General features: G+C 41.2%; 1 protein-coding gene across 3 annotated transcripts in view; it reads left to right on the top strand.

The window, feature by feature from the left end:
• LOC124777360 (fatty acyl-CoA reductase 1-like) overlaps nucleotides 1–13,976 on the top strand; it is a 246,019-nt gene that overhangs the window by 18,651 nt on the left and 213,392 nt on the right. The window contains exons 1-2 of one of the 3 annotated variants that reach the window (XM_047252736.1): nucleotides 9,231–9,257; nucleotides 10,246–10,329. The exons of 1 other annotated variant lie outside the window; for it this stretch is intronic. The gene's annotated coding sequence lies outside the window, so the exon portion shown is untranslated. Of the gene's footprint in view, nucleotides 1–9,141; nucleotides 9,258–10,245; nucleotides 10,330–13,976 lie in introns of those variants that run through there. One more of the 3 variants, XM_047252734.1, reaches the window with a different exon arrangement.

Here is a 13,976-nt window from a genome sequence, read left to right on the forward strand (position 1 = left end):
ATGCGACGCACCTGCACGACCTTGTGGACACTTTCCAACTGAATCCAGGCGACCGTCTGATTCAGGGGGAGAATTACATCGTGTTACATGGTACCTGTAATGATTTACCTAGGGGTGACTAATTCTTTTTTCAAGGCAGCTTGTAACACGGTAAACAAGCAGGCAAACATATTTAGGACTGAATAAGGGGATGTACTGAAACTAATCTGACGAAACTTATAACTGGATGAAACTGGATGAACTGGCTAAAATGCTAAGCAGGCAATCGCACGAACATGTAGGCAATCAGAATTTCTTTCAGCTAGTGAAAGAATCTAATTTATTACATTTTTTGGCCTTCTCTTGCTGAAAGATGCAGTGGACCTTCGATGTAAATATTTCCACGTTTAACTTGATGATGCCTGTCAAATGTTACAGTGTTCTCTCTATGTCCAGATACATGAAGGGTGTTGGTACTTCAATCTGAGGATATGTTGTCGCTGCTCTACAGAATGAAATGATATCACCTAGCGTTTCTATAACTTTTTTTCAAGAACAGTTATACTGGGACAGAAGACGATGCATTGTGTTCCACACTAGGCAATATAAGCTGTGTTGTTAACACCTCTATCTGCATTTAAACTATGCCTAGTAGAGATTCTTTACAAAAGGAAATTTCAAGAAACGCTGCAATGCTTACCAACCAGAACTGTGGTGTCAAGATTCTCTAAGGCATTTACAGACTGTGTTTCCTTTAACCAACTTCTAAATCAGGCAAAAATTTAATTATAATATGTGATGCAAAAATAAACACACTCATACACACAAACATGGGCAAGGACAAACGAACTGACCAATCACGGGTTTAGGAAAGAAGAAAGAAGGTATTTTTAACGAGTTTTTCTCTACACGAGGAGAAGTTCTGCTTTCTTTACATTCAACACAAGACGCTCAACGACAGAGCCGGGCCAAGACAAAGGTGGAACATAGCCAGAGACGATGGGGCAATAAGACGTTGATGAAAAGTCGATATCTCGAAGGCAAATGTCTTTGACACCGAATGGAAATTAGTTATAGTAATAAGTAACGATTTCGTTTCATGTGCTGTAGTTTTCCTCTCGATTCTTAGAGACAATATCTCTCTAAAATAATAGAAGTACTCATATCAATTCTAGATACCACTCAAGGTTTTATTGTTGTTGAACTTGAATTTTGGTAGTCTTCATTGTTTCCATTTCTTCTGCAAATGACAGACTATTGCGTTTGATGCCTATACGTTGCCCATTGTGTCGCAGATGCAATAGATGATTCAATGCTCTACGTTTGTATAATATATACAGGGTGAGTCACCTAACGTTACCGCTGGATATATTTCCTAAACCACATCAAATACTGACGAACCGATTCCACAGACCGAACGTGAGGAGAGGGGCTAGTGTAATTTTTTAATACAAACCATACAAAAATGCACGGAAGTATGTTTTTTAACACAAACCTACGTGTTTTTTTAGTGGAACCACGTTAGTTTTGTTGGCACACCTGAACATATAAAGAAATACGTAATCAGTGCCATTTGTTGCATTGTAAAATGTCAATTACTTCCGGAGATATTATAACCTAAATTTGACGCTTGAATCCTCCGACGTTTACTGTGCGTGTTGTAACAAACACGGGCCACGGTCGGCGAGCAGCGATGACGACCGTGTTTACGAGTGTGGCTGTAGTGCACTGTTGTGGTTTGGTCTAGCTGTCGCTGTGTCCGCATGTAGCGCTTGCTGCTATTGTTATTCTGCATTTGTCTCCGCACGCAGACCAACTGTAGTACACCGTGTTACCAGACGTCTGTGATAGTGTAGTGTTGTAGGAACTGTGGCCATGGTGTATTCGAACTCTGAAAAGGCGGAGATTATACTCATCTATGGCGAGTGTCGACGAAATGCAGCTGAAACCTGCAGGGTGTATGCAGAACGGTACCTGGACAGAGAACATCCAACGAGCCGCACATTGCAAAACATCTACCGCCAACTGTATGCAACAGGTATGGTCGTAGCACGCAAGCGGGTCCGTAACAGGCCCGTCACAGGAGAAGCGGGTGCAGTTGGTGTGTTAGCTGCTGTTGCCACGAACACACACATGAGTACACGGGACATTGCTAGTGCCGGTGGACTGCGTCAAAGTAGTGTCATGTGAATACTGCATCGTCACCGCTTTCACCAGTTTCATGTGTCGCTACATCAGCAATTACATGGTGATGACTTTAATCATCGAGTGCAATTCTGTCAATGGGCATTAACAGAGAATGCGTTGCAGTTCTACCTGTTTACCGATGAAGCGGGTTTCACAAACCACGGGGCAGTGAATCTACGGAACATGCATTACTGGTCCGTGGACAATCCACGCTGGCTCAGACAGGTAGAGCGACAGCGACCGTGGACTGTAAATGTATGGTGCGGAATCATTGGCGACCACCTCATTGGTCCTCACTTCATTGTAGGGGCCCAAACAGCTGCAACATACATCGCGTTTCTACAGAATGATCTGTCAACGTTGCTCGAAAATGTCCCACTGGAAACGCGTCGACGTATCTGGTATCAGCATGATGGTGCACCTGCACATTCCGCAATTAACACTAGGCTGACCCTTAACAGGATGTTAGACGGGCGTTTCATAGGACGTGGAGGACGCATAAATTGGCCAGCCCGTTCTCCTGATCTTACACCTCTGGACTTCTTTCTGTGGGGTACGTTAAAGGAGAATGTGTACCGTGATGTGCCTACAACCCCAGAGGAAATGAAACAACGTATTGTGGCAGCCTGCGGCGACATTACACCAGATGTACTGCGGCGTGTACGGCATTCATTACGCCAGAGATTGCAGTTGTGTGCAGCAAATGATGGCCACCACATTGAACATCTATTGGCCTGACATGTCGGGACACACTCTATTCCACTCCGTAATTGAAAACGGAAACCACATGTGTACGTGTACCTCACCCCTCATGGTAATGTACATGTGCGTCAGCGAAAAAGACCAATAAAAAGGTGTTAGCATGTGGACGTAATGTGCTGCTCCAATCTCTTCTGTACCTAAATTCCATCACCGTTCCCTTTGGATCCCTACGTAATTCGGTGCTATGCGATACACACGATCGAACGGCGGAGGAGTGGTACTCAAGCGTCAACTTTAGGTTACAATATCTCCGGATGTAATTAACACTTTACAATGCAACGAACGGCACTGATTACGTATTTGTTTATATGTTCAGATGTGCTAACAAAACTAACGGGGTTCCATTTAAAAAAACGTAGGTTTGTGTTAAAAAACATACTTCCGTGCATTTTTTTATGGCTTGTATTAACCAATTACACTAGCCCCTCTCCTCACGTTCGGTCTGTGGAATCGATTCGTCAGTATTTGATGTGGTTTACGAAATACATCCAGCGGTAAAGTTAGGTGACTCACCCTGTATATTAATTCAAATCAGCACCTGGAACACACCATTTTTTTGCTTTAGGAAGTCGATGGTGTTCTTTAATAAAATATGAAATTTGACCACAACTTTCACCACTGGCAGTCGTATTTTTGTAACTTTTTTATACATATAGTGCGTGTAGTTCAGAACTCAAATGCCAGGTTTTCAAAGCAGTTCGATGCAAATCTCAGAAATTAGGAATATAGAGAAAATAGATTCTGAAGTTTCCCAACCGTCTATAATGTCCTAAAATAGAGTGCATGCTTTTCGACAGGCAGTGATGCTTTGTGGTAGAAGGTTCACCTGCCATTTAAGAGCTCTGGTTTCGTTTCCCCCCTCAATACAAATATTTAAACAGAGGTGGATATTACACTTGCGTTTCTGCGAAGCGTAAAATACATGAAGATGGTTAAAATCGGTAGCATTGCAATCTGGTAATAGCTACTTCGTGTCTTGTTTCTGCGTTATTTTCTTCATTTTTTCCAAATGTCTATGTTCTTTAAATATAAACTTCATCAGGTGTATCAACATATATCTAACTCTCATTTTTATGAAAAGGCACATCTTACTTCTAATTACAATTGCGCTCAAAAATTGTGTTTGCTGCAAATTTAAATTCTTGATTACCAATCTTTTATAAAAGATAGTGAATAAAGTTCGTTTAAAATTAAAAAAGTACGATATATGGAATAAAAACAGCCACCAGCAGCGGAAGGTAGGAGACGAAAGCTCTTGACATAGGTTTCAACCCATAGAAATGAGCCTTCTTCGGAAGTCTTATTACCTAGAAATAACTACATAACCTCTTCATAAGCGTTCCTAATAAAATGTTGTGCTTGTGTGATTTTCATAAGCCTACTTGTCCTATTGTGACAATTTTTGATGCTTTCTGTCACCCACTGCCTCCAGAATTTATGTTATAAAAATGTTCAGATTTTGGCATGTGGTACAGTTACATCAGCTGTTAGCTGCGGCTGTAGACGGCAGGGTGTATCACGGCCGTCGAGGCGCAGTTTTCTGTTCACACATGAATGTTGCTCCGCCAGTTGTATGTTTGTCCGCTGCTGGTCACATACGCCACATCTGATATGTCTATTATTTTATGTATGCCAGCCAGACGGCTGTTTTTACGATTGTCAATTGTAAATACAACTACGCCTATTGGCGGCACATCATGATCAGCATGTAAAACGGAAGTTGTGGCTTAATTTAATAATTCATAACTTTTGGCCTCTTTAAAGTATGTCAGTGCCAATGTTAGGCACTTGGCCAGCCGGCCACTCTGCTGTGTTTTGCACATGACCATTCAGACTGCATTTATGATAACAAGTGGACGTATTTTTACTGCATATTGTAATAACTTTCCCTGTGTGTTTGTTGTGTTTTCATAACATCTTAGCTTTCTGAACGTAACATTTTTATCTGTATATACTTATTTCTAGTTAATAGGACTTCTGAAGATGGTCCATTTATGTGGGTTGGAACGTAGGTCGGGAGCTTCTAACTACTACTAACTTCCGCAGCCGGTTACTGTTTCTATTCCATGTATTACATTTGCAAAGTTGCTGTACATTAAAAATTGCGTTTCCATTCGTCCTTACGTATTTTATGCTTCACGGAAATGCTCACGAAAATTCTCATGGAAATGTTACTGTTTATCTTGTAGTCTTCAGTAAACGTTTATTGATGTTGTAAGCTTTGTACATTAAAATGAAAACGTTTATATGACAAAATTGGAGTCCAAACTAATTTCATTAGCACGGAGATACAAATTATGATAAATGTCTTGTGGCGACGTAAACATTTGACAAGTAGCCTAACTGTAATATCTTTGTGTCTCCGTGACGGACGAGTTAACAGCATCTCTGTGTGTTCTCCTAGGTTTTGTAAGATCTCTTTCACTATAGTTTACAAGTGCTCCTAAAATCCAATTTCGTAAACCGATTGGGCTGTCAGGTTATGTCTTGTTTCCAAAACAGGCTACTAATACGGACAGAGTGATTTATTGTGCAACGGAAAAGAAGCAGAAATGTGAGACTGAGCATGAAGATATCTACCTCTAATATTTAAGTGAAGACCTACAGAAACTGTGCTGACTAAATCAGAAAATTGAAAAGCTGTTTTCCATACGGCGTATTTAACTGGGCAAGCAAATCCGCTTCAGACCTCAACAAGTGAACACGACAGCGAAAAATGTTTTCCGAAATTCGGTTTTCGTCTTCCGGAAGATATGTTACATGTGAACGTAGTGTTTGTTTTCGCTTCGGAGTATTTTGTTCCTTGGTCTTCGCTATTGATTAAATGAATAAAATTATAACATTTGCGACGTCGGTATTCATTTGAAATTTGTAGCTCCCTCAGTTCCACAGAAAAGACGGGAACAGTGTGTAGTAGTTGCTGTGAAGAAGGATGGCTTTTGCCGCGTTATGTATTGTGAGCAGGTATTCGACAGCGAAATCCGTTTTCAAATGCGTCACGCATTTTTCGCATGATCAGCCAGTAATTGAAAAGAGAACAATACAACTTCAGTAGTCACACATGTAACGCATATTTTACCATATCAGACAACTGATACGGTGGCGTATACACGCATTGGGTCGGAAATTACAAGGTAGCGAGCAGCACTGGGAACTTAGTGACATTTCAAGAAGCAAACGGCAGACAATTAAAAGCAGAAGTACACTAGTGGCGGTTGGGTGTTATCTTACGCTGAGATTATGTGGCCTTCAGAGATGAAGGGCAGTTAAAGCTGGCCAGCTAAGTTTATTACAGAAGACTAAATGCATGTAACGGATGCTTACAATTAAAGTGCAGCTATGGCAGTGAAACTTGGTACATTTCTAATACATTAGATGTACGCTGGAAAAAAAAATTAGTTCCAGTTTTGGCCATGATGTACAAATGTGGCGCTGTCTGTGCAAGAAAGACGTATAACAATGTTTCTATACGCAATGGACTGGGAACAAGACGCGGGTAGAAAAGGTCAAACAAGCGAGAAAGGCGCAATGTTGATACTATTAACAACCCCTTACAAAAATTTGTTGAATATAAGCACTGGAGACATTGACGAGAAGCTGTATAGCGCCAGATTTGCTCATGGTGGTCAAAATTGGAAGATTTTTTTTTTTTTTTTTCAGCGTGGACAACGAGCGAGGTGGCGCAGTGGTTAGCACACTGGACTCGGATTCTGGAGGAAGACTGTTCAAACCCGCGTCTGGCCAGCGTGATTTCCATAAATCGCTTCAGGCAAATGCTGGAATTGATCCTTTGACAGGGCACGGCTGATTTCCTTCGCCATCCTTCCCTAATTCGATGGGACCGATGACGTCGCTGCTTGGACCCGTCTCCCAAGTCTATCACGGTAGTAAATCGGTTCCGTGTTAATGCGTGTGAATATCTAGCCAGTTTCTCTACGCTGTGATAATCACACTCCATACAGGACCTCTGTGAGTGCCTGCAATTTAATTATAACCACTTGGTATATACTGCTGAGCTGTGTTCCGTCACACAGTTTTAATCTTCCTGGAAGTTCAAAACATCGCACTTTTCGTCACTGAGGGAAAGATTAATTCTAACAATAATGCGTAATGGTTTTCATCATTGCTTTCTCCACTCTGTTACGGCACGTCATACTAAGGGGTTGAAAATTAGGAAATTTTATTAAAACTCATTCGCATTGCTACAAGCAAAGTGCAGTCACGTCAGAGGCAGAGACGGAACCAGGAAATGAGCAGTGTGTCGCAGGTGAGCCCGGCCTCAGCATACTGCAGCACCGTGATGAGACAGAGAGAGGGCGAGCTCAGCAGAAAATAGCATGGGACAGGAAACCAACAGAAACGCGACACGCATATTCGTTACTCACATGCATATTCGTCGCTCAGGTGGCGTGACCTAACGGACACCTGGTCGAACGATTGGTTGCTCCCTCTCCCCGCAGCAACCAGTTTCCGTTACTCTTGGGTCCCCCCCCCCCCCCACCCTCCCTCCCCTCGTCCTTGGCACTGTGAAGGTAACTTGTAGTTTGCAACGGTGGCGTCTACTTTCCTATAGCAAAATGTTCTGTAGTAAAGACAGAGATTAGGGGTGAGAGTGAATGAAGTTTATGGACAGCTTCATCTCTAGTGACATCAAGTTTCAATGTGTATAAACTGAGGTAAGTTAGTTGACAAAGTGACAGTTATTGATTCTGTCTCCCAAAACTCAGTATTCTGTTGTCAGCCTTTGTCAACCGGTTTCGCTGACAGATACGTCAGAGAAAGAAATTTGGGATAAAAATAGTGGTTCTGCCGTTCAATCGAGTGTTCTCGTTCCACGATAAAACCTACGCTTCTCCAAGTACGGTTGTCTCCAAAATATCTGGCGGCTGCCTCCAGTCTTCCGCCCATTCACACCCAGAAAGGTCACCCTCCGTCATCACAGCACTCCGAGATGATTAAAAATCATGAATGTTCTAGGTTTGTCACAGCAATGGACGTAGCAGTGCCTGGGCACATTCAGTTTACTCTCTTCTCTGGTATATTGTTGAACGGATGACAGTATATTAATTATCTAGAACGTAAACGTATTATCGCATGTGAGGAACACAAACCTTTTAATTACATTTTAGCCACTTAACAGAAAGCCATAGTTCGAAAAATCTAGTAGAGAGACTGCTTACACTACGCTTCTTCGTTCTCTTCTGGAGCTTTTTTTGCGGCACATTGGACCCCTAGGAGATAGGACTGACGAAGGACACCGAAAAAGTTCCAGTAACGGCAGCTCATTTCGTATCATCGCGAAATTACGGAGAGAGTATCAGGGAAAATATATGCTTGTTGAAGTCGTCAATTTGTAAAACAGGCCTTTTTCGTTCGGCTAGACGTTTGACAAAATTTTAATCACCAACTTTCTCCTCCGACGGTGAAACTATTTTTTTTTGTTCCACATACAGAGGGAGAAACGACCATCGTAATAAAATAAGAGAACTCAGACGTCGCAAGTGGGCTGTTTTTCTCTCAGGTGCTGCTCGAGAGTGGAAGAGTTGAAAAAGGTCTGAAAGTGGTTCTATGAAGCAGCTGCCAAGTACTTAAATCTGTATCGCAGAGTAATAGTGCAGATCTGTTGCAGGCACTTATATTACAGAAGTGTGACGAAGCTCACGTGCATAGCGAGGGGTAGGAATAAAGTTTGGTAGAGATATGGGAGAAGTGCCACCAGCTCAGTTGGAGAACCAAGGGAGTGGAACCTGCAATGGTAGAGCCGCATCGGGTTCATCAAACGCTACAAAATCACTGAGAAAGTATAATCAGAACGGCCGGATGGTGACTTGCACCTCGTTGTTACCGGAAACGAATCCTTATCCTGAAACGCAGCGCCAGGACAGACGTTCGATCTAGTAGAGAGATGCCTCTGAAAAAGGGTCAGCTAAAAGAGACTGATTCAGAGCATCGATTCTGCGATATAGTCCTCGTTATCATAGCACTGGAGCTAGCAGCTGAGAATTAAAAACTTGTGTGTGCTGGTAGAAGCTAGATGTGAATGAGCGTTCAATAGAAACGTATGCTAAGGCGGTAGTACTGTAAGTTCACACGCATAAAAAAATGAGCGACCTAGCACAATGCACTCGCAAGCAATAATGATTCAGCTGTAACCGTCGACGGCAATTAGCATACAAGGTGGCATCCCGGGTGTATTGTCTCACGGTGAGCTGCAATAAAAGTAAAACTGATTCGTTGACGTTAGAAGGTTATATCGCACTAGTTGCCCAAGCAGACACTGCAGAGTTCGTCTGCTTCCAGTTAACTGTCGTCAACCGCATTTCTGCCAGGTAAGTCAGACGCAGTAGCCAGATCACCCGAGTGTACAGTGTTTTGGCTCCGTATCAAGAATACTGTTAAGATACTACTACCACAGTCCAATATAAATTTCATTTTCTTCCTTTCCTATTCCTCCTCAGCAAAGATAAAGTTGTGATAGCGTACCTGAGGTTTGTGTTTGCTATGTTCGCTGTGTAGTTGTCATCTAAGGAGTAACTATTTTTCATTTAGTATTGCTGTGGGATTACACATATACTAAAATGATGACTTTTGCGTCCATAAATTGCTGTATTCGAGAGATAAATTTAAAGAATGTAATAATTCGCGAGAGAGACGAACTTCGTAATACATCGATAATTCACTGTGTGAAAATGTAACAAAGCAGTATCTAGAGATTCATAGTTGTCTGAAATATGCGAGTCATGGCCTCTGTGTCGTAAATGTGTAAATGAATGTGTTAGTTTTTGGCTGTGCAACGTGTTTACGCGTTCATCGTCATAAGTCAATCTTTCTTGAACTATTGTGTAAAATCTTTTAAAAAGTCTGTGAGACTCGATGGTTTACGGCGATGCAACGAAATGTGGTCTGAAAGTTTACACTTGACTTGTGCTGTTATTTTCGCGCATGGGTTCCAATTCAAAATATTATGTACTCATTCCCCTTTACGTGTCCTAGAAGGCTCAAACGGGAATTTCCGAACACCCTGCATGCATTTTGTAAGCTGTTTATCTGCCAATAGCTGCTTACTGACCTCATGTAGACTGCGAAATAACTCGACGTGTTATGCAAACTGCTTTCCTATTTCATGTGGCACATAGAACACAAAGTAAGTGTATAACAGAACAAAGTGTCTGACCGTGAATTTAATATTTGATGATTTTGGCATACCATTTTACTATTAGAGCCAAGCATATTAGTTCCTCGCCATAAGGAGTGATGAGTCTAATCCGCGAAAAAAGAACAAGAACTTTTGCCGTATCCTGTTATGTTAATTTCCAGGAGTGCCGCTAAGTTTAGAGTATGGAGTATGGATTGGGGTACGCAGTTCGCAAACAGGAGACAACGCCAGGCTGCCTACGACAGTTAAGTAATTTAGGTTAAACATTCCGACTGCTAAAAGGCGTTTTCGCCAGAGTAGTTATAACTTGTTAAACGTTCTCTCTTCATGTATGCAATTCGTTTAAACACAAATTTAATTAACGAATGGGTCACTCTTAAGCAGCAGTTTTGTGACTTTTCATTGTAGTGTCGCAAATCAATAAGTGGTTGTTCCACTATCGTTCAAATCTCTTCTGTTAACTCAAAACAACTCTTACGTCGTTGTTGAAACTAGTTCTAGAGGTAAATTATTTTAACTGTAAGAACTGATTCGATAACTTTACGTGCTTTATAACATCATTTGGTTTCTGAAAATTTTCTGCTCATCCGCGTAAAATTCAGCTTCTTGCTATCCTCGTCTTTCCCTGTGTTCATGTGTTTATTTCCCGATACTTGTAAGTTATAATCTTCTATTTGTGTGTACATTTCAAAATGTGAGGGATTTGTAGCATTTACGCTAAGTATTAGGAACACGCGTGGCTGTTGAATTCGCCAATACTGCAGAACTGGTGAATCAGGTTTCTTCGTTGTTGCAACGGCTTTTCATGTCATTTTACTGATTCTACCGTATCTGAAAGATCGCTTCAACAAAATTTTTCCATTTTCAGGCAAGAAGTTTCATTAGATAGTAGCCCGTTTCGTCACAAGACGTAAGTTAAATGAACTGGCGCCGTTACGCAATGACGCTATTACCACATGTCGTTCCATAGATATTATTCTCACCTTGACAATGGGATTGCATTTTAAAAATATTGAAAAAGATGAAACTTTGGATATACTTCAGTTACGAAATGAATATGTCTGTCATCTTGTAAAAGAATTCATCTCACGTGTGACAACTAATGATGAGAATAAGATATTTTACCACTAAAATGTCTGTACATTGTCATGTAATACCAAAATCTCGTTTTCGGTTTGCCCATTTACTACACAATACTATCTCGAACAATGCACTGAGCGATCACACACTTATATGTTCATTAAGTGCTTTGAGAATGGCCTCGGAAGCCAGTTCACAACGAAATATATAATAAATATTATTGAGGATCAACAGTAGGCCTACTGTGTATTTCAAATTTTAATATACAAATGTTCTTCCATGTATCGGCAGAACATTGTATAAATGGCATTTACGAATACGTTATCAACTTGCAGTCCCGTCTACATCTACATGATGATCTGCAGTTCACTGTTAAGTGCCACCTTCAAGCCATTTCTCTACCGTTCCACTTTCGAACAGTGCGCGGAAGAAACGAACACTTAAAACTTTTAGTGGGACCTCTGGTTTCTCTTACTTTATTATGTTATCATCTCTCCCTATGTGCCTTGGCGCCAACCAATTATTTTCACACTCTGAGGAGAAAGTAAGTGATCGAACTCTCATAAGAAGGTACTGACACAACGAAAAACGCCTTTGTTTTAATGATTGCCACCCAATTCGAGTGTCATATCCGTGGCCCTTTATCTCCTACTTTGCGACGATATAAATCTAACTGTTCGTCTTCGAATTTTTTCGATGTCCTCCGTCAGTGCTATCTGATGTGGATACCACACCGCAGAGCACAAACCCAGCGAGGGCAGACAAGTGCAGTCTCAGGTTTGCTTTCTCCACAACATTATCAAAATCATCGTTCCAATTTAACTTATTCGTAATTGCAATTCCTAAACATTAAGCTGAATTTATAGCCTTTAGATCTGTGTGATTTATCGTGTAAGAGAAATTTAGCGGATACCTTTTTGTACTCATGTGGATGACTTCAAACTTTTCATTATTTAGAGTCAATTTCCATTTTTCTCGTCACACATGTATCTTGTCTAACTTATTTTGCAATTGGTTTTGATAATCTGATGATTTTGCAACACAGTAAATGACAGCATCAACTGCAAACACTCTAAGACGGCAGCTCAGAGTATCTCCTAAATCGTTTATGAAGATAGGGAACATCAGAGGTCCTACAACACTCCTATCGGGAACTCCAGATACTACTCCTGTTTTACCCGATGACTTTTCGTTAGTTACTACGAACTGTCACATTTCTGATATTAATCACAAATCCAATCGCACAATTGAGACGACAGTCTGTAGGCAAGCAATTTGATTAGAGGTCACTTCTGGGGAACGGTATGAAAAGCCATCTATCCCCTGTTGATAGCAGTCATTACTTCGTGAGAATAAAGAATGTTTCACAGGAACGATCTTTTCTGAATCCGTGCTGGCTATTTGTCAATAAATCGTTTTCTTCGAGGTAATCCACACTTCGAACACAGTATATGTTCCAAAATACTGCCGTAAAACGACGTTGGTGATATGGTTCTGGAAGTCAGTGAATTAAACCTATTTCCTTTCTTGGGTTCTGGTGTGACTGTTGCAGATTTCCAGCCTTTACCTAGGGATTTTTCGAGAGGCGAGCGGTTGTATATGATTGCTAAGTATGCAGCTATTGTATCAGTATGCTCTGAAAGGAACATCACAGGCATACAATCTGGGCGTAAGTCTCGCCTTCATTTAGTGGTTCAAAATGGCTCTGAGCACTATAGGACTCAATTGCTGTGGTCATCAGTCCCCTAGAACTTAGAACTACTTAAACCTAACTAACCTAAGGACATCACACACATCCATGCCCGAGGCAGGATTCGAACCTGCGACCGTAGCAGTCGCACGGTCCCTGACTGCGCGCCTAGAACCGCGAGACTTCATTAAGTGGCTTATGCTGTTCCGCTACACAGTGGGTGTCTACTTTTAAGTCATGTCGACTGTGTTTCTTGATTCGAATTCTGAAATATTTACCCCGTCTTCTTTCGTGACGGAATGTCAGAAAACCGCGTTTAGTAACTCTGCTTTTGTGGCAATGTCGTCAGAAACCTCGCCACTTTTATCGGGCAGTGAAGGTATCGATTGCGTCTTGCCACTGGTGTACTTTTACGCGACATGACTCTCTTTGGTTTTTTTCGCCAGATTCGGAGACAGAGTTTCCTTCTGGAAACTATTACAAGCAACTCTAAGTTGAATTTACGCTAAATGTCGAGCTTCTGTACAGCTCTGCCATAGTAGGGGATTCTGCATTCTTTTAGATTTGGAATTTTTTTCCTTTTCTTCTACAACAGTGTTATGATATGTTTTGTTTACCAAAAGGCATCAGTATCAATTCTTATTAGTTTATTTAGTATATATCTCTCAATTTCCGTCCACACTATTTCTTTGAATGTAAATCACATCTCGTCTACGATTACTTGGTGAAACTGGAAAGAATGGAGACTGTTTCTTAGGAAGACGTCAAGCTAAATTTCATCTACTTTTTAAATAGATGCATTTCGCGTTTATTTTTGGAGGGCTTGAACATTACAGTATTCAGTCACGCTACAACGACCTTGCGCTCACTGATCGTTGAATCCGTCGTGGTGTTCTCTGTTTGCTTAGGATTATTTGTTGGTAAGAGGTCAAGTATGTTTCCGCAACCATTTATAACTCTAGTGGGATCCTGAACCAACATCTCAAATAATTTTCAGAGAAAGCATTCAGTACGATACCGGACGACGTTTCATGCCTACACCGATTTCAAATATGCTTTTTTCACTAATGTATCGAGAGTAAACTGAAGTCACCACCAACTATACCTAGATGAAATGAGACT

Source organism: Schistocerca piceifrons, chromosome 2 (assembly GCF_021461385.2).
Source record: "Schistocerca piceifrons isolate TAMUIC-IGC-003096 chromosome 2, iqSchPice1.1, whole genome shotgun sequence".
NCBI lineage: Eukaryota > Metazoa > Arthropoda > Insecta > Orthoptera > Acrididae > Schistocerca > Schistocerca piceifrons.